Here is a 22,119-nt window from a genome sequence, read left to right on the forward strand (position 1 = left end):
ACTTAATATCGTCATCATGTATATTGCACGTTACTCAACTATTTTACTTGCATTTTATTGGCTATATTATGTTATAAGTGTAGATGATACTATAGTACAGATTGCTACATGTTACATTTCCAAATTTATTCTCACACATTAAGCGAAAATGTTGTATATTGTTCTAAATAATGATTGTTTAGAGGTCGTATTATTTTTTAGATCAATAAACTTGATAGGTATCTTAAATTATTATTTTTTATTATTGTTATTTATTTCAAAAAGTTTTAAAAATGATTAATTTATCAGAACTATTTAACATATTATATTATGGAACATGAAACATATATGTGACTACTCAATCAAGACTTATTATAAACTGTATACCTTTATGTCTTTTATTGATTATTTTTGTTCTTCACTGCTTATGAATTTACCGCAGTATTTATTTCAAAAATATGTAAAAAATATTATAATTTTTCTAACATTTAAATCAACAATTAATGGATATTAAAAATAAAATAACTAAAATAACCAAGCTGTTATTTTACTAACTTGGGCAAGCTAAACAAAAAATAATAAAATAATGCATATAAATGTGATAAATGATTTTAGTTATGTCGAGAAAAATTAATAATTATAATTTTGTTTCTTAGATAGAAGCAAAATCCAAAATCACACAATTACAATTATTTTAGTTAAAACGCTATAATACTCGTAGATGTTTATTATGGTGTTGGTGTAGGATGTAGGTATTTTGTATTGGTAAAAAGTATCAAAATGAATAAAATGTACAGTGCTGTAAAATATTTAAATATGAATAAAAGTTTGATAAAGTGGGCATCAAGTAAACGTCGTCATTTTTCGTTAAATTTGAATTCAAACTATTAGTACCTAATAGAAGTAATACTACAGTAGGTTGAATTCATTTTTGCCAAAAACATATTAAAAAATTGTCCTATAATTAAATAAAATGATATGAGTATAATAATGTTTGTGAGTATACCTATTATGTAGGTAAATTTACAAACATTATTTTTAGATTACAACAAAATAACTAACTTATTCTAGTTTTTTGTTATTTGATTAAATACTTATGAGAAAACTTTCAAGCCTCATATAAAGCTTATATAAAAAAAAAATAACAATAAAAGCTATAAAAATTGAACATTTTGTAAATTTTTAATTTCAATATAATTTGAAAAATATCTTAAAGCTAACAAATGTTGTCAATATTTTAACTTAAAATGCTTAGAAATAATTATTATTTTATACTTACCAAGATATTTTTTTAATGGTATTAGAAAAATTTAGAAAGAACTATGTATTTAATATTCAAGTTTTCTGACTCTTTTTAATCGATGATTTTAGGAAAACTTATTAAATCATTAGAAATTTCTAATTTATGTCTTTATATATATTAGCTCAAAATATTTTGAAAATCTTAACATACAGGTATCTATGAAAGTATGTGCCATATCCTCATATGGTAAAAATTTTAAAAAAGTATTTGTTTATGAGTTAAGTTATGTTGAAAATTGGTTTTCCGCTAATTATTTTTAAAATTACCAGGAATTTTTAACCTAAGCATAAACTAGATTCAATAGGCTACAAGAAAAATCATACTCTCGAAGTTTGAAATTTATGTACTTTTACTGCCCCTAAAGGCGATAACATTCAGAAAAAATAAAAATAAAATAAACATATCCATCATTATAAAATCACTCTGTTCAGAATCTAAAAAGCTGGAAAGCAGATAAAGCTCCGCTGTATAATAGGTGTCAAGTATATATCGTCATTGAGTAGGTCACTATAATGGATGTGTTAAATTTGAATGCAATTTATTGATAAATCATTGCATAACGATTCTGAGCGGAAACGATCTGTCAACCTATATATAATATACTTCATTAGATATAGGATATTATATAAAGGATGTAGGTATACAACTATACGTCTATATATATTATATAGGCACTAAATAGGTTGAATCAATTAATCACATTTATCATATGTTGTAAATTATTAAACTAGTATAGTATTATAAATTTATATCATATTATATTCAAATTATACGTATTACTGTTTTTAACTTTTGTTAATGTTGGCTTACCATAGAACAGTGTGAATAGATAAGGTCGTGTTACAAATACTAAATATAGCTTAAATTTAAAAAAAAAAATATTTAAAATATTTTGAAAATAAACGTAACGATTTAAGTCCCCGCGAAAACTTAATATTTTTAAATATCAAATGTCTATAAAGAAATTTGTACATTTGCATATTGAAAAATGTATTTATACTTGTGTAAGTATGCGTTACACGCTTGTCAAACTAAATAAAAAAAACCATGAAACATAAATAGGCTGGTAATATCTGTTGTATACAATTTATCAATTTTAAAAATAAATAATAATTTGATAAATTATTTTTAATTGACTTATTAATAATTTTGATAATTGGTCACGTCTAGAATTGATTAAAACTTTAAAGTATATGTACATGAATGAAGATCATTAACAAATACCATTATAATAAAATTTCTAACAATATAATTATAGTTCATTTGCTGTAATTATGTTCTTAATTTGTGATTCATCGTAATATGTATTGCAATACATATTATATTTAATACATAATATTATTATTTAATATTTGCATATTTTATTTCAACAACACCTATTGTAATCAATAAAATGTTCATAGAATACGTTAAAAAATGATATGTTTGTAATGCCATTTATTGGTCAATATTAAATTCGTTAGGTACCTTTAGCTAAAATTTGAAAATCGTATTTACCGACCACACAATCCGTCCGACCGTTGTCAATTTATTATTATTATAAATATTAGTAAATAAAATATCCTCTACGGTGCTATACTTACCTATAATAATAATATAATAAATTCTGTATGTTTGCTGTCAACAGAATTGTTATAAATTCAAGTTGTACACTTGTTTAGCACAATCGTTAGTCTCATCACCATCATCTAAAAATGTAAATAAAATCTATATGCCGGTTTGCAAATTGTGTTTGTCTGTATAAAATTGCATAAAAGCGTTTAAACGATTTATTTTAAAGTCGTTTTTTTAATACTAATATACAACATATAGTCGTATTGTAATTTGGAACTATGCAATTGAGATGAGGTACCCAGTTGCAAGGAGTAAATAGTAATCTAATAACAGGAAAACCTTATTATAATGTGTTATATAGGCTATATAGCCATATAGGGGCTGCATCCAAATTGTATCCCAAAAAAGAACAATTTTGGTCACAATTATCGAATCACGAGCGCAGTTGTTTGTAACAGAGCTAAGTTGAGTACATAAATATTTTTTGGAAAAACCCGAATTGCGTGCGTAAAAGTTTGAACAGACCACCAGTTTTCGTCCACCTGTACATTAAGTCGTAAATGTAGCTAGTAAATTCAATATATTGTGTCTTGGGAAACTTTTGGAAATGCATTGACAAGGTTTGATCAAAATATGTATTACAGCATACAATATTCTTAGTACATTTTTTTTCACTGTGATGTATTGAATTTATACTGCAATGTTTGATCAAAATATGTATTATTATTTATTATATATAGTACAAAATATTTTTTTTTACTGATCTATAAAATCTGAATGACTTAACTTGGTTAGTCGGTCGACTAACCGCGCACGCAACTTGGCTCCGTCGCGAAAAATCTATGAAAGTAATTTGACCTAGATAATGATTGTCGCACGCAATTCGGAAATATCTATAATATTATATGTTTATTCAGTAAACCTGGTGAAAATTGTCTCTGCGGATATTTTTCATACAATAAAATTGCTATGACTTTATGTCGTGTTTACAAAGGAAGTTATTGTAGGTAGTTGTAATAGTGAAAATAGTGTTACTTTGGTTAATTGATTCTGAGAAAAATGTATAATGTTCAAAGGGCCGATACATTATACGTTTCGCAATCATTTTATAAATAGGGTGTTTCTTTAGTTTTGCGAAATCTAGTCTATGTAGTGTCGTAGTTATATAGGTAGGACGTATGCTAGTATACTAGTATAGCAAATTAGTAACTATAGTAAGTTTTTAGAATAAGCTCGTATTTTTTTAATGTAACGATTTATAACATTATTTAAAATTGTATTTTTAATGTATAGTTAATGATGCATCGTAATCCTGCGACAGGATAATCGAAGCCAGACGACTGAGTGTTCAACATTTGTAAGTTTTGGGTATCTATATCCTGCCTGCGGTTTTATTGATAAATTTATGGCAATAATAATTTTATTTTATTTATTCTACACTTATATATTGTTAGTACGTTTTGTTAGTTATTAGTGACTTACACCGACGTGACTATAAATATTACTAACGTTTTTCCTTTCTATATTTAATCGTGACTTTATTGCATTACCTATTATTATTAATAACATATATACAATATACATAATACATATATATGACTAACAGATATTGTATTGTTCCGTACGTGCTAGAATGTCAGATTGTGTCGGGGCATACATTTTGTCACCCCAAAAACGTACGAAAAAATATAATTGCATTTCACAGACTTCTCGAACAAATACAATATAATATAGGTACACTTTTACTTCATTCGTGTAATTAATTTAATAATAACAATGATAACTAAATATTATTAACCACCTTAGGTATATAATTATTTGCAAAAATAATACGTTATATAGCTTATAGGCAGGGCCGTATTTAAGGTTTTGGCGCTCGTGGGCAACAAAATTTTGGTATCCCCCACTTTGCTTATAAATAAATTTAAAACTAGTTGGTGAGTAATACTACTAATACTATTTATATGGATTTGTGGTATCTGTATTTAGTATTTAGATAAATAAAATTAAAAAAAAAATAAAAATAAAACAAGTAAATGCAGTGACCTGGTAAATATTATTAATATATTAAAAAAAGGTAAAAAATAACAGAATATAGGTACTACACTAATAAAATATAAAATAAACATAAAATGTATAACATACAATTAAATACATTATAATATATATAATCATTACTTCAGTTTTTTTTTCTTGCTAGGTAAAAAATAACAGAATATAGGTAATATACTAATAAAATATAAAATAAACATAAAATAAATAACATACTATTAAATACATTATAATATTAATATATAAAATCTATAAATTTTTCTTTTACTGCGTCTTCATAGGTTTAAAATATTTCTCGTACAGATTTTACATAAGCAAATAATGAATTATATAATTCTACTTCAGTACTCAAATCTATTTGAATAGACTGTAATAGTTTATTAGTTTTATTAAATGTATTAAGTACATCATTCAAAAACTCGGTCATAAATGATGTTTCTAGTCTATTAAGTTGTCGAAGTAGTCCCTCAGCTTCTGACCTTGTAAGTGGTTTCTGTAGTTAATCATGTTTCAAATCTAATAATGCTTTTTTCACGCCAGCCCAATTTGTTTTCAAACTATGGTAAGCATCATCTCGAGCAGACCAACGAGTATCTGATAAACTCTTAAGAGTGGAATTATTGTATTTTTTAAATAAGCTCCAGCGATAAGTTGAAGATGAGAAATAAACACATAGATTTTGGGTAAATTGTTTGCTTCTTCGCAACAATTAGCAGCACACATTCCAACGAGACTTAGCGAATAAGCGGAACAGGGAACAAAATCAGCTAAGGAAATAACATCTTTAATTCTTGCTTGGACACCGGAATATATGCCAGACATATTTTTGGCGTTATCATAAGACTGACCCCTAAGAAAACAAATATTTAAGTCATATTTCTTCAATATAGAAAATATAGCCTCAGTTAACGACTCAGCCTTATGCCCAGCATCGTCAATGAACCCAATAAAACGTTCCACTGGTTCTCCATTTGGTAATACATACCTTATAATAAAATAAAGTTAGTTAATGTGAGTTATATTTGGAGTTGAATCAATACTAATTGAGAAGTATGTTGCCGCTTTGACTTCTTTAATTATTATTTCTAGGACTTTTTCTGATATTATACTTATGAACTGTTCATAAGTATAAAAAGATAAATATGATGTATTTCCTTTACCAGGATTCCCATATTTACTTATATGCTGAGACAAAAAAGGATCGTTTCTGCAACTAATTTCATTGCTGTAATAAAATTACCACTATTAGCAACAGAAGATACATACTTTTCTTCAGTTCCTCTAAATGGTAATCCATGACTAACTAATGACTTCACTACAGAACATACTCGAATTAGCACATTAATCTTATAATTTGTCTCCATTTTTAACTGACGAGTAATTGTAGTGTCTATTGGGCCTAAATCAGTTGCCCGTTGTTTCATTTTGTATACACAAATTTTATGTCCTTCTGAGTTTTCATGTTTTTTCAATTTTTCAGGATATTTCCAATTTGAGAATTCTTTTTTAGAAAAACAGTCTGGTTTTCAAACAAATAACAAGGAATACAACTGATCCATTTGCTTCTGGGTAGGATAAATAATCTCATTGGCATGTCTCTCCATTGACTAATATAGTTTTAAACCAATCTTTATTTAAGTACCTATTAAAAGTCCGATGACCTCCGGATTTATGTACAATGAGATACTCTTTTTTGGAATGTGTAAAATCTGCATTTATAATATTTTGGCTGAATCCATTTCTACAAATATAATCTCTTGTTTTCTCATCTAAATTCCATAATCCTGGATCAGAACTAAAATTAGCACAAATTAAAAAAAACAGTAATTAATAATAATCGCTATTTGCTATACCTATATGTTACAAATTAAAGTAATTTATTCTCTAATAATCTATTTAATTGATATTTATTTTTTTTAACAACTTTTATTGGTACTGAAAATTTTACTAATTTTACATAGGAGATTTACATAAATCAACAGAGATAAATAACTAACATTTTCATACAAATTGTATATATATAAAAGAATATTTTAAAATATTATGAAATTACTCACCCTGGTATATCACTGGAATCTGGTTTATGTAAAACATCGATATCCAGATCAATATCTCCAATGTTAAACAATAAAACAATATTATTATTATCGTATGATGGCTGATGGGTATGGATATAATTGTAGTTCATAGTAAACCGTAAATACTGTGTCTATGGTTTTACCAGTGATTTGGGAAATACGGGCGATACGGCTAAAAATAAATAATACCCACCGTGACCGTGCTCGCCGCTCGGAAGTCGGAGGCCGAAGTAATATTCCGCGGTCGTAGATTGGGAAACAAATAACAATATTGTACAATTGTCAATTACCTAATATTTAATATTTTGTATTTTAATATTATATTTTAATTATTAATATAATTTATAATTTTTCCGAAAACTTTTTTATAGTCTCCGTAAAAATTTTGGCGCCCCTTGACATTGAGTTCAGAATAAATTGTAAAGTGCATCTGTGCGCGTGCCTCATCTATTAGCATATAGTATTAAGTTCAAGTACATGGTATAGTGGTAGGTTTCTACTTATTATCTATTACCTATTAGTACCAAATTCGATACAGCTTTACAATACATAAATAAAAATAGGTAGGTGCCTATACCATGTAAAATAGATGCGATTGCCTTGGTCATTGTTATTGAACAAGTTAGACAATTACAATTTTTACAAAGTATACGGTTCCTTTAAACATACCATGTATAGTTTATGTATAATTTAATTTGATAATTTTGTGATTATTGTCTAATTGTTTAAACCATACGTAAAATGTTAGTTGGTCATATTTTACAATATATTACAATTTACTAAAATAGTTGTAGAGAAATGTAGAGAACTCGATAAATACAATATATCAGTTAGACTAATGTATTAATAATAATTACCTGGTTTGTTTGTTGAGAAAAATATTTTTTTCAAAATCAATTGTTATTGTTATGTTTTTGAAAATTAAAATTGGTTTTAAAATAATGTAGTCATCGGTGTATTTAATGAATACACGCGTTGGCTAGAATATAGACGTATTCTAACGCATTTATCATAAAATATTTTATTCTATTATTTTTATTAAATATAATGCGCAATAGTCAATAGGTCCATGTACACATATATTAATGTATTATTATTTATATATAAATATTAAATACCATAATATTATACGAGCTACCAATATCCGTGTATAATATAAATTGTATAGGTAAACAAGGGCACGAGGGTGATTGATTTCACATACGAGTATAGACATACATAATGATTATTTTACACTCGAATGAGACATGTCTCGATTCTCCTTTTACAACTTACGAGTGGATAGGTATAGAGATACATAAAATAAGTACATATTTTTATTGAAAATTGCATGTTATTGGTATTCAATATTTATTACTCGTCTTAATATAATTATAATACATTTATTTATTGTTAAATCATTAACCAAGATCTTTTTAAATAAAGACTTCAATTTTTTTTTAACAATAATTTAAATAAGTACTTTCGTATTTTCCAACTGTACATAATATATATATATATATTTAATAGAAAATATTCATTGGCTATAGTATTGCATGCGTCCTCACTCGTGTAACGTTTCTTGAACGTATTAAAGTGCTTTTCTATGTACCTACTTTGAATGGTTTTCCAGCGCTTGGACATTTTTTATTAGATTTTCGCGTATACACACTTATACAGTAACCAAAAAGCTAGATCGTCAGCTATTGAGGTTGATTATTGCTTAGTTGTTTAGGTATATACAGAGATCTTGAAACGAATTGGATTTATTAATTGTATATCATTATTATTATTAATAATAATAATTTATTATGAAATAAACAGCATATATTCTAAACTTTAAACACTTATGTAATTAAATAAAATACAATAAAAGTATAATTAATTACTCGTTCAGAATTCGATTTTTAAGTATCAGAATCTCATTCAAAATATGAATTTAAATGTATACAGTCATTAAACAATGGAAAAAAACATGATCGATTATAGCGATAAAAAAATATAAAATATTTTTCAAAAATGTATTAGTATAATAAATTAATAACGATTTCAAATTATGTAAACAAAAATATTTCCAAAAATCATTCATACTTTTCTAAATCAGCTTGTAGTATATAATACGAAACTGGATGGATTTTTATATATAATAATATTATCGTATGGCTTTTGTTTATTCTACGATACTTTCGAAATAATACAACTAAAACTATTTTTGCGACACGTCAAATAGCAGATTTCTTATCAGCTGTAAAGTATATTGCTTATATTATAAATATAAAATAATAATAATATTTAATAGATGTACTTATTATGTATCTATGTCTTGACGCAGTTATTTGGTTTTGGCCGAACTCCGTTTGCATCATTCATGGTAGACCTATTCTACTCAGGCGCGTAACTAGAATTTTTTCAAGGATGGGGTGTGTTTTAATTTTATATATAGAGGGCTTTACACGTTCTCATTGCAGTCATCAATCTTCATATTAATACAATATCAAGTGTGAAGTAGAACTATATAACAACATAATATTTTGTAAAAATCTAAATCATATGTTATACCTTATAGTATATGTATTTTTTGTACAAATAAACTGGTGATAGCCGTAGGTTCACCAGTTCCGAATTAATTCACCGATAATAATGTATAGTGATATATATTATATTATGCGTATATTGCAGTGACGGCGAGTACAATTTTAATTACTGACCGAATAACCGCGTATATACATGCTATAATATATTTAATATTTATTAGATTTTTTTGATTTTTTTTTTTATCCCAAAAACCCCAAAGAATGCACACCGAATAATTTTATATATAATTTGTACGAACCACGTCGTGGTTTTATCGTCGTCGTCGCGTATATTAAATGACTGTTTTGCGGATGTGCGGACGGGGTTGCATATGCCGCGGGGGTGGTGTGGATGGGCAGTGACGAAAGACGCTTCAACGCACGCGCGCCTTTATAAACGGCGGAATAAGTCACGTATAATTTCTGGAATGCCCGTAATCTACTCCTCCAAATGAAACTGGGGTGGAATGCGACGCGAAAGATGAATATTTCATAACATCGCCGTGGCATAGCCGACCCAAACCGCGGCGCGTCCATTGAAATGTCGAGAATCTAATAAACCGTATATGTATATATGTGTAGTTCAAAGTCATTAAACGTATATACGCGCGGTTCCCGGCGTAATGTTTATACCTACATATATATATACTTTTATATATTTCTGTCGAAAAGAAACGACACTTACCCATATTTTCATTGGGTTTTCTTGGTGATTATCAAAGCTGCCTACCAATAAATATATAAATATATAAGAGTATACCTATAAGAGTATAGGTATACGTGTTGTATAATAGAATTTAGTCCAGAGTTTTCAAGCCCAGAAGGTGTAATCGATTCTATAGAAATACGAAAATTCCGATCTTATATAATATATAATATTCTCTTAATTTAAAATTCTGTATAAGTCACCACTGAACGTTTTTGTGGAAAACGTGTTTAATATTCTGCATTTTCTTAAAACAACACCTTATACTCTAAAATAAAATCTTGTACATTTAAATTATTTAAGTATGATACCTAACTATATATACACGTTATCCTAACTAATTTTACCTGACGAATGCAATAAAATAATGATAATAAATAAGTTTATATATTTTTTTAACAGCATATCTTAGTTTTACGTTGATTCACAAGATTGGTCATTGATATACACTATAAGCTATTAATACGATTGGGTCATAAGAATAATGTATGTAATATTTACTGATATATGTAATACAATTATATTTAATAAAAGCGTATCGTTATTTTTTATAATTTACAATTATTTCATGTATGTAAAATCAATCTAAAAAACAAGTTTATAAATTCTTTCAATATTATGGGTAAAACTGGACCGGACTACTGAGATAAAACATACCAAATTATAATTTTTACCTACCTATAAGACTATGCATTACAAACTTGCAACATAAAATTCTATATTTTCTGCAATGAATACAGCGTTTATGCTTAACCTAGTGATTTTATAATATATTTATATAATATAGTATCCATGAAGTTTTCGACAATTTACTATGATATTTTAACTATTTAAATATTACTTATATTATTTGTGATAAACAATATTTCAGACTTATCCACACACATGAGCTGAATTTTAATATTTTTTTTTGTTCTTACCTCATTTTTAAAGTTTTTAGATTTGCGGAGTCTTAGCTTGTGAGAGTACTGTATGTATATGTATGTATATTAGGATGGTCCTTTTCGTTTAAATGATGACATTTTTTTTTCAATTTTTGTTCAAGCTATCCTTTAGATTTATTCAAAACCATAAAAAAAACTATTGGGTTAATTTTCGTAGTAATTGTCCAACCCTAAGAAGTGTCTCAAGAGAGTTGAAGTTAAAAGAAGGGTGCTTTTTCGATTTTTGTATTTTAGTTTAAAATATTCAAGATGAGCAAAAATTATAAGAATAAAATATATTTTAAATTGAAAAATTCTATAAAAATTGTTACTTGTACTTTTTTTATCTTTTTGAACTAAACATTCGCTCGCAAAATAATAAAAAACTCGTTTTTAGTATATAATAAATAAAAAGTAGTACATAACACATAATTATATTTTGCATTTTTATACATTTTGAATAATGATATATTTTATATAATTATTTTGTACACAATACATAATATGTAATTCAAATTAAACACCACAGTCAAGTATAAAAAATATTTAAAATTAGATAAATTACATACCTAATTAATTATCATTTTTTAAAGTATATTTTTTAACGTAGGGAAATCTTTGCTGATAATTACGTATGGTCTGAATTAAGAATTACTTTTGATCTCCATTTTTGTGATTAAATTGTTGTAATCACTAATTCATTTTGCTCTTCATTCTGCTGCGTCACTAACAACTTTCAAATTGGTATATTTATTAAATGCTTGTTTACTTGTTCAATAATACAGGATCTTTGTTTAAAAAATCAGTTTCAATGTTAAATCTATGAAATAATTTAATTGGTGAGTTGTTGATGAAATTACAGATATATTTAAATTTTAATAAGTTCAAGTTTTTAATATCAACGGTGAAATAGTTAATAGTATATGTTCACCGGTGTCGGTTGTATTTAGTGCTTCTACCATTTTTTTATTTTCAGAAAATAAAACTTTTATGTCGAAATAAGTATAATTGATTAATGTTATTTAAATTAGAACGAAATAAATTATTATTTTTCATTTAATATCCAATGTTATCAAAATTTGATTTTCATATACATATAAAAAGACATTTGTACTTGTATATTTTTACGTTATCTCCCGTATTTGAACATATTGCTGCCATTGCGTAATTGGACAAAAATATCAATTTTTGTTTTCTGGAATGTGTGAATGGTAACATTTTATAACTGTAATTATATTATAGTCATTCCGAAAATATGACAAATAAAGATACATCTTAAAATTTGCTTAAATATGAAGATGTGGAATCTATCCTTATAAATATAATTATTGCATACGACATTTTGGAAATATTCAAGGTGTTTATTTTGTCTATGTAGTAAGCCCGAACACACTTTTCTATAGAAATGCTAACATAGCATAAATTAATCATAGTAATGGGGAATCCATAACATATGTAAAATTGAGTTAAATATTAATAATTTAGCCACGGTGCATAAACTCGACTACAAAAATAAGCCTAGATCAAAAAGGTGAAAACAACATATTTTTTTCCGATTCATGTAAATTAGAATAAAATATATTAATACAATAATCGGATAGGCTAGCGGGAGCTCGCCATCACTGATAGGACCATATAAATATGAGTAGAGCACTAAATGTAGTAAGAAGGTAGTCAAGACTATATACTGACTACTTACCCCATTGTACGATTATTGCTCGTCGTGGACTTTGTCACAGCCACATCGCCGAGAGTACATAATCATTCCCAGACTTCCAGTAATAGTATTTTTATGTTAGCAGTAGCTAAAGTCATTGTTTGTTACAATAAAGTATAACTTGCTTACTAAGAATTTACAAGTGTTCATTATTTCAACTATCTACCTTCTCAATACCACCTCAAGCTCGATAAGGACGTGCGACGTCATTAAATAATTAACGTGGAGCATATCGCAGTGTCCAAGTAAGCAAAACTATAGTAAATAGCCCAGATATCAGGAACTCATTAACTTTCACAGAAATCAAAGGCGATCAAGTGCTTTGAATAGCTTTTATCCAAGTTAATGGCTGACCCAAGCTTATTTAACTGATACATGACGTATGACCTATAATATTAAACGATTTTAGTAGTGTAGGTTTAATATCGCCTCCGCGCTCTTAGTAATAACAATAACAAATAGCATATAGGTGGTAATAATTTATCTTTTTTATTTAGTACTACCAACATTAATAAATAAGTTATAAAATAAAAATATTTGAAAAAACAGTTTTTAGGTAATAAAAATAACAATAATTTTACACACATATTACATATATATTATATATATATAAACAAACAAAATTAAAATTAAGACGAAGAACAAAATGTATTTCAAAAGGATCTTTATCATTGAGAATTTATCGCCACGTAAAGTCCACCGTGTAAGATAAAAATAGACGTTAAAAAGTATAGTCGTTGAAAATTTCTATCTATCCCTCGGCGTTTTTTATTGCCTCATTTGGCTAAACCCCACATTCTCTCAACATTTAATGTATATGGTCTACAACTCATGAATCCACGAAATGTTTTCTATGATTGTATTAAAATCTTTCTAGTAGTTAAAAATTAGCATTCTTAGGCTTTCCACTGTCAAAAAAAAATATTATCGAGTTATTTTATTAGGTTTTTGATAATTATATATGGTATATCTATTATATGGTTAAATGCAAACCTGTGGTAGCCAATTACTACAGTGAAAAAAATAAATTAAAAAATGTCTTGTATTTCCTAGAGTATTTGACTAGTTCATAAAAAAAAAAATTACACATATAGGAAATCAGAATGTTTACTAATAATACGGAAGAAAACACCTCAATCTTATTAAATAATTAAAAAAAATAGCTACTAATTTATTGTTTCGCAGGTACATATTATAGTACAGCATACTGCTATTCATCATTATATAAGATTACTATTTAGGGAGATATTTAATTAATTACCAACAAAGTGATAACTTATGATATTTAAACCCGTTAAACGGATATAAAGTTAATCATAATGGTTACATTATATTGGAGATCAACAATTTTTTTTTGTCTTTCTAAAGGCACAGAACTATCTATTGACTCAATGTGATAAGACCTTCAAAAATAAAAATATAACTGTAAAATGAGTTTTTTTTGGTATTTTCGACTATTAATAGCCCTCAAAACTTTATCAGCAAGTTATAAAATACATCAAATAATTATCTATTGTTATTTGTTGTAATTCTTAAATAAATATATATAATTTTACGTAAAAAAATTGGAAATAAATTTTATTAAATTTAACACAACTTGGAACACTCACATTATTATTTTTTTTTCAGTGACGAAGAAAGTTGGTTAAATAAATAAATTATAAATAGATAAAAAGGCTGGTTTAACGATATAAATTTATAAGATGTTTAATTTATTTAATTTGTTTTACATACTTAAGATACTTAAGATTATTTTTAGAGGTATTTGAAAGAAAAATTAACTTGTAAATTGTGTACAAGGTTATCAAAGTTTATTTTATTGATTTTATTAATACTTATATGTATTATTTTCATACTTCATCAAAATTGTTTTTAAAATCACTATTCGTATGACCAATCATTTAATATAGATTTTTACACAAAATTATAGTAGGCAATTCAAAGTTGAATTACAACCCGCGTACAATTTTGGACAAAAGAAGAAAGTAACCAAGAGTGAAATTAAAAAAAAAATAAAAAATTATGATCAATGATTAATAGACACGAGTCAACGTTTAACACTAAGATTAGCATTAAAAATATAAAACTTAAAAAGTTATAAAAGTTTAAAGTTGAATACTATCACGAACAGTCGAGTAAGTATTAATGTTAATCACAAAGTGTTCACATCACATGTTGCTGTGATTGATGTCTATGCCTGAATAATAAAATAATACGTACTTACCAAAATATATTTACCTAGCACATTTCAATTCGATAAATTTAAGTATAAAATGTACTGAATCACATTTTATACAAAAACATCATATTTTATTTTTTATAAATTATTATATACCTAAAACATTTGTGTATAAGTTTTGGCTATTGTAATAATTAAACTTTAATGTATAATATACACTGTATATAGGTAATAAGGTTAGGTAACCAACATTTTTTCACGTAATTTAATTTATTTATTCTTTTATATATAAATAATTGATTTTATTCTTGATCACATTTTTTTATTATTATGAAAGCATTACGTTGTTCAATCTAATTGCTTTCGTTTCTTCGATCTGATTGAATATGCGGGTTTTGAGGACTATTGTTATCCGTATAAATTGCAGTTTTTTTATGCTGCTAATTTGTTTGAAGAGTAAAATTAATTTTTACACCTTTTGAAATAAATGATTTTATTTTTATGGTTTATATTAATAATAAATATTATTGTTGTCTTGAGCATTTCAAGTTAACAAAAGAATTATTATAGTTCACATAATTATTAAATTATATATATATATATATTGATAATTATTCATTTTTAACTGATTATAATGCGATTTTCGTAAAACCGTAAATAAAGTAGATCTTTAGATTATTTTCTCAATTTAATTTGTTGTATTATACAGGTATTTAAAATTTACTATGAATAAAGAAAAAATGGTTTCAGCCAAAGTTGTGATGTTTTTGAAATATCATTTAATAGAAATTAATTTCATTCAAAAATAAAACTCCAACAATATTAAAAATCTGTACCGTTCTAGGTCTTGATGCTGCTATTTTCTGAACTATTAATACTAATAGAACTTGGATTTGTTGGAGGTTTCAAAAATGTGCATGTGTATCTGTGTATTATACTTATAGTTAGGTATACTTTTATATAATTATTTTTGAACTTATTATATTTAAATAGGAGAGTTGGAAGTTATAGAGCCATCCACATTTATTTTATAATTGTGTGATTTGTGGTACATAAAAAAAAAAAATGTATGGTTATCGATTATGGACATTCGTTTGATGAGTAAATATAGTTTACGACATAGAAATCTATCGCATCAGAATAATGGTTTAAAATAATTGATTTTATTATTACTCTGACATGTTTTTATCATCATTTCTCTGTAGTCGTTAATACGAAAAACACACCGGGCATAACCATGGTTACTACACTAATGCATGTCCGACTATTACTGCAGTGTATATATAACTATAGTTACTATAAAAATTCGAGTATAACAGCGTACCACAAAGTATATATTATTATATATATATATTATTAGTAGGTATTATTTTTTGTTTTATATAATAATAGGGGACGATTGTTGTCTTCGAAACTACAAAAAAAAAAAATAATGATCTTTTTCCACCCGTTCGTTTTATTATTTTTCTTTATCGGTATATTATGTCGTTCACATTCGCAGTTCTAATATTATATTTCTCCGATTTTTATTCCTATATTATATGTACCAACGTGTGACCTAAAAAATGTATCGTTGGGCAAAAATTGTTTTTAAATTCATCAATTCAATTATTTCGTTCTAGATATTTGTAATTACGCATATTGAGAAGATAAATTACATATATATTACTCAAAGTCTTAACGATATATTGATATGTATATTTAGCTTTAACTAAATTCAATTTGGATACTGGGGACAGAGCTTGCAGATACTCAATCAGAAAATTAACGACGTTTATGATAAATACGCCTATACGGCCATGTACAGTTGACAGTTATAAATTATATGTGGCTATACAATTATATAATGTTGACTCTGTTCAGCAAAGTTACAGTATAAAATTATATATGTACTGCAGTATCTGTTTAATTTAAGTTTAGACGGTTCAAAACTAGTTATTTCCTAAAAGATTATCAGTAAATACATTATGTATACATATTACAAATTAAAAACAACTGTATTAATATTTTTAACATTCGTCCGTTCCGAAATTAGAATTATATATGTAATCTATTATATGAATTATATTTAATGGTAGAGTATAAATATTTTTATGCATAAATTACCATTAAATTACCTATATAATATTATGTAATTGATGTTGATTCATTTCGTTCATAAATAAACACGAGTAATAATCATAATGATATTTATAAATTTCATGTTTAACAGATACACTTATAATAATTACGCTTGTAATAAATATAAAACAAACTAAATAAAAAATAAAATTAAAATATATCATATACATAATATTTGTCGTTATATTATATTATTATTTATTATGTATTACTAATAAGAATATATAGTACCAATTACAATTTTTAAAAAGAATCTTATTCTGCCTATACGATTTCAAAACCAATTTTTTGTTTTTCGCCGTGTCTACGATTATCTGTACCGGCAGTCAGCAAATAAATCTATTCTAAATTACTAAATTATTTCGTTTTCACTTATCTTTAGCGTTAATGCAATGCTCACTTGATATAATTGGATCGTTGCCAATCACCGATACTCAATTTAGGAAACGTATACCCATCATATTGTGTCAACTAAATATTATCAATGCCTGAATAGGCTTACCGTGGCACTATATGGTTTTTGGAGGAGAGCGGTGGTATCACATATTATTATTAAAACGTCACATGCAAACCAATAATATGGTTTGTAATATAGATGACATGCAAGCTTGCTTTACTGCAGGGTCGCGCACCACCGAGTTTCGCGGTCGGGTTTTTTTTTTTCTGTTGATTGATGGGCGTCGGCCAAACTTTTCCGACGACAATCGCCGCCGCCACGGGACCTCCGCAGCACAGCGAGTGATTAATTGCGAAAACATAATTTATATGTGTGTATGTGTTTGCGTGTGCGTGTGTGCGTGTGTACTTGCCAGGACATATTATATTGTTCACCCCGCGGGTATACGTGACTTTGGACGACAAAAATGGCTCCCTTCGGACTGGCGGCGGTGTATTGTTTTTTAAGCAGACAAACGATGTAAGGATTTCGTGGGTGTATAGGGGTAGGTATGGCGAGGATGGTCGATGGGTGAAATACCAGGACAGAATATATATGTTATTATACGGTAAGCCCACCCTGCAAATGAGAGACGACAGCCGCCCGTAGAGGAGTACATATACATACGTATTACGTAAATATATATATATATATTTATAACAACCTGTATTATATTATACGCGGGCTACATGCAAGGTTTTCGCGATATTCTGTTTTTGACATATATTAATAAACACGCACGTGTATAATGTATACATATATACACGTATGTGTGTGTGTGTTAAGTGTCATATGGGTACTCGTACATTTACCTGTTTCATTTTATAAAATAACGCCCGACCATATTGATGTATAGACTATAATAATATTATATTGATAACCGTCGTCGTATTGAATGGTGACAACTGACAAGTGACAACGGTTTGCGCACAATTTGGACACTTTACCTGAAATTTAATAAACACCGTATGCAAATATCACATTTATGAAAAGGATATAATATGCACATTTGTGCGCAATTTGAAATAATAATTATTTGAAAAATATATTAAAACGACACTACAGTCACAACTATCTTCTTAATATAAAAATGTAATTCAAAAAAATCAAAAATTAATATTTGAAACACTCTGGTTAAGGGGAGGAGGTAGTCCAAACCCAAAGTCCGCCCTTCAGTGTACTATTGCATCATTCGATTGGAACTTTTGGCTGAACCATTATCCAAATGATAAATTACATTGGATATACTTAGATAGTTACATTAGCTAAACATATATTATACGAGTATATATACGTATATATAATGCATTGTAACCCACATAATATAATAATATTAATACTTGATATTGTATATTACAATATTATATTAAAATTCTACGTATACCAGGTTGCACAATTATTTTACTAAGATTTTACTCAGATTTTCTAAACTTAGCCATATCATTATATGAAAATTCGATAAATCCTAAATAAATAATAGAAGATATAGAGGCAAATGAAACTTTTTATTTCTGCCCTGAGCTTGTAAATAATATAGTTGACTTTGTACATTATACATTGACGGCACATCATCTCCCGGAGAAAATCCATAATAAGGCTGGAGATGATCAAAACTCGTTTAGCCGCTGTATAACATTATGTATATTCTATGTATAATATAATACAGTCCGTTAACATCACTGTGGCTCGAAAACTATTGGTTTATAACCTGTAGATGTATTAAATTTGAAGTATTTCATTTGAAATTTTTCAATTAAAATATTGAAAATTTTTCTTTTCATAAAATATTTCAATGAAATTATAAGATATGCGAAAAAAAAATGATATTTATAATATATTTATTTATACTAACAAATTAAAATATCATATCAACATTTATAATATCACACAACATATCACCAAAAAAGAAATATTTCACTTCCCTCAAAAAAACATTAATATTAATAATTTATTAACATTTCATGATAAATAATATTATAAAAATGTTGTTTTTTTTTAATAAATAAATTTTGAAAATTACCAAAATTTGGAAATTTATTATTTTATATTTAAAAATGCATTAAATATTAAAAACTTAAGGCATTTATATTTAAATACCTTTAACCAATTTCTACATCGAATAGCCATAAAATACTCCCACAGATGATTTGATCATAATCCCCGTGGTGATCAGTGGTAGGATATTTTCCTACATATTTAAATTTATTTCTAGAGCATGATACTAAACCGAGTATTCATGAATTGTGATTCGCATTTACATTAACTGTTCGTTAAAAATAAGGATTTTTTTTAGTCAAAATATATTTTTTTAACATTTAAACATTTATACATTTAATCATGTTGTTTTAATTATAAATCTACTTATCATAATTTTCTATGGATAAGATTCGTTAATTAAAATTATTTTTCTACCATATTTAAGGTGGCTAGGACATTTTTTTAAAAGAAGATTTTCGCCTATTTATTGCAGCCTTTTGGAGCCAAATAATGACGTTAATATTTGTAATTGTGTATAAATGCATATATTTTGTCCAATTGTAGACAATGTGATATGTGAATGGTCCAAACATTGTTTTACCTATATTTTTAATTTGCGCAATGGTATTTTTAAAATTGTGCGTGCAAATGGTCTATTCAATTTCAAGAAAAATATCCAAAATGTTCGAAAACAATTGATAGCTAATATCGAATCGCCACAACGTGACGAAAAACGAAGATGGACTTTATCTGGTTAGCTTAATAATTGACACGCAAATTGACTTTTCCTTGGAAATACGCGTTGTAATAGAAATAACGAGCGCAAAAACTGCGTGAATAAGTATATATATATATATATTTATATTTATATATATGTGTGTGAACTCGTTTAGTTTTGTAACAATTGCACGTCCATCAATTAAATATATATAGGTATCACTGGATAAAAGGTTAACATATGGCCAAACCACACTAAACAAAAACTCAAATAACTCAGCTCTCGCCCTCCATCTATTTCGGCCTATACTGAAATCTAACACAAGTCATGAAAATAAATTACTTATAGACAAATCAATCATTAAACAATTCATTGATCATGTGGCATTTAAATTTGGGGCCCTGGTAAATCCACAAACGTAAGTTTAATTTGAGCGTATACCAGTCAATTGCACACAGGTGTTCCATGGTACATAACACATAATGCAGCCCTCCATAATGATTTATAATTTCAAAAAATAAACGAACTGGCTAAAAGCCATTACGGAAGATTTCATTCTAAATTAATCAATCATACTAACCATTTCCTTAAAAGAATATGTCCTCACTCACATTCTCACAAATTGTACACGTTATTTAGGAAGTTGAGCTAGAGACCCTTCGTATGTTTTATGTCATGGTTCTTAATATTCTGTCATCTATGATACATATCGTTAATTTATGTAATGTATATTTTAAAAAAAAAAACGAACACTACATGAGCAGTGAACACAATCATAACAAAATATACATACATAATATATATATATATATATTAAATACTATATTTATTTTAACAATTAATTATGGTTCGATAAAGACAGTATTACATAATATTATAAATAATGATCATATTATATAATTCAGCTGAGAAAGAAATTTAAAAAATAATTATATAATAATATATATTTTATATTATAATATAGTGCAATGGACTTATAGTGTAAAGACTAAAGTGTACCACTAAAGTAATATACAAATTGATCTATGAAGCAAACTCATCTTATTTTATAATGAATTAATTCAAATTCTGACTTTTGGAATTATTAAATATGTAAATATAACTATTCCCACAGACCATATTATCGTATACTTAGATTGTGTGTAGGTACTACGTATTATTTAAGAGCGACCTGTATTAATACAAACTTACTTTTTTAAATAAGAATTTCGTTTTTTTTCAATATGAACTCTAAAGTAGATGACAGTTTTAAAAATGTTAATGTATAAAAATTCAAACTTCAAGGCGTATTTGAACTATTAAGCTTTATACACTTTAAGTATAAAATAGTAGTCTGCAATGACAATAGATCTAAAAACATGAATTCTAAGATAATTAATGAACTATATAATTGAATAATTCATATAATAATCATTTTCTGTATAGATTTTATAAATAATAATTACAGGACGAAATATCATATAATTGAAATAAAATAAATAATAATAATAATAATAAATATAATAATAAATTTATATAAATTTATTGTATATGTTACGTACATTATTTACTACAAAATTACTATTAACCTTAGCACAATATCATAATACATACTTAATAAGATAAACATCTCCGAAACAACTAGGTACCTATTTTGAATTTTGATACGACAAGTTTTTAAATAAATTATCTGCTCAATAATTAATAATAAAAATGTGGTTCTCATCTGAAAAAAGTTTAATTTGCAACAGACGTATTATACTGAAGAATTTAAATAAATACATCATTACAGTCAAAAAGAAATGATCGAATAATTGGTGAATCACTCTGTATATGCTAAAGCTC

Source organism: Rhopalosiphum maidis, chromosome 3 (genome assembly GCF_003676215.2).
Source record: "Rhopalosiphum maidis isolate BTI-1 chromosome 3, ASM367621v3, whole genome shotgun sequence".
NCBI lineage: Eukaryota > Metazoa > Arthropoda > Insecta > Hemiptera > Aphididae > Rhopalosiphum > Rhopalosiphum maidis.